Source organism: Tupaia chinensis, unplaced genomic scaffold (assembly GCF_000334495.1).
Source record: "Tupaia chinensis unplaced genomic scaffold, TupChi_1.0 Scaffold000063_1, whole genome shotgun sequence".
Classification (NCBI taxonomy): Eukaryota; Metazoa; Chordata; class Mammalia; order Scandentia; family Tupaiidae; genus Tupaia; species Tupaia belangeri.
The window spans coordinates 7,915,762-7,917,425 of NW_006159521.1; the positions used below are offsets into that span (position 1 = coordinate 7,915,762).

The 1,664-nt window shown below is 47.8% G+C and overlaps 1 protein-coding gene across 1 annotated transcript in view; it reads right to left on the reverse strand.

Annotated features, from left to right (window-relative positions):
* Positions 1-1,664, reverse strand: part of LIPC (lipase C, hepatic type) — a gene marked incomplete in the record, with an annotated part of 38,363 nt that overhangs the window by 26,238 nt on the left and 10,461 nt on the right.

Genomic DNA, 1,664 nt, shown 5'->3' on the forward strand with positions numbered 1-1,664 from the left:
ATGTGGCCACAGCACCAGCCAGAGCGAGAGGGCACAGGGCCTCAGGCCTGCCGCTGCCTCCTGGTGACTGAGATTCAGCCTGCTGGCCCTATTCCCTCAGCAGTGGGTCTCGCTGGCTTTTGTGGAAGCCTCTTGGAGGGGATGGGGTCTGCCCACCCCCAGGCTGCTGAAGGTTAAATCAGTGGAGGCCAAATGCTGGTCTGTGGCTAGGCTTTGTCAGCCACCAGCGGGATAGAAAAAATTAAAAAAAAAATTAAAAAGGAAATTTTCATCATGTCAAAATGATTCAGTTTAAATGTCTGCCACTATGTTTATCCTTTTTCACCTTAAAATAAATCTTTTACGAAGGAATGGTAATAGTAAATACATAGCTGTTGTGTTTAAAAATGCTCTTACATAATAAAATAAAGAAGTACAACGTGGGCCAGCCTGTAGCGCAGTGGTTAAGTGTCGAGCAGAGGAAGCCGTATCCCATGTGGCTGACCAGGGTTTGAATCCTGGCCTAGACCACCTCGAAAACATGCTGGATACAGGAATTCCCATGATCCTGAGGGTTGGAGGATTGAAAAATGAGAATTGAGGCATGACCAGGTGCTACTGTGGGGGAGGTCCTCTCTTCTCTGCCTCTCTCTCTCTCTCTCTCTCTCTCTGTCTCTCTCTCACATTTGTGTATGAGGCCTCTGGCAAAAGAAAAAAAAAGCACAGCTCTTTTTTCTATGTAATCTGTTATTCACCTCAAATGTTCTTCATTTTAGCCTATGAAATACTGTTTTAGAATGTTGGGTTTTGAAGGAAAAGTAGGAGTTTGGTAGTTAGGATGGGATGAGTGGATGAGTGGTGGGCAAGAGTAACAGTATTTGCAAGGCCCAGAAGCACAAGAGGCCAATGTGTTTTCATGAAGTGGAAACCTGTGTCACTGAAGCCTAAAAGTACAGGCAGGGAGTAGAGGAGAGATGCTGGCCAGTTGGGGACAGTGCACTGAGGAGGGTTTCATCTCTGTAGGTATCAGCAGGTCCCAGAGACCTCGCCAGAGGATAATCTGATCAATTGTATGTTTTCTGCAACTTAACTCCAGGCAGCGTGGCGGGAGAGGTGGTGTCAAGAATGCCTGGGAGGAAGGGCTTTCTAGGCATCGTGGACCGTTTGAGTAGATACGGAGTTCAGGGAGGTGTTTGGTGCAGAGCTCCCTTGACCCAGATGGGTCCCAGAGCAAGAATGTGTTTTACAAATGTGGAAACTGAGGTATTTACATGGCTGATGTTTTGCAAACTGTGATTCTTTCTTCCCTAACCTTCCTGCACTGAGCTTTGTAAACTATAGGTTAAAAACATAACAGACTTGGGACCAGCAGGTGGCATGGTGGTTAAGGTGCTAGCCCACCGTGGTTAGAGTCCTGGGCCTGGTGACTTGAGAATCATGCTGGGTGGGGACCAACAGATGGCATATTGGTTACATTGCTGGACTCCCATGTAGCTGACCGGGGTTTGAGCCCTGGACCCAGTGCCTTAAAACTCATGCTGGGTGCCTGTGTGTGTTTGCGTGCCTAAAATCCTGAGAAGAGAATGGAAGAGAAGGGATTGCAGCATGGCCGTCCCCCTGGGGGTGTGTGTGTGTGATTTTTCTCTTTCTGTCTCTCTGGCAAGTGCATGCACCCTATAGCAAAG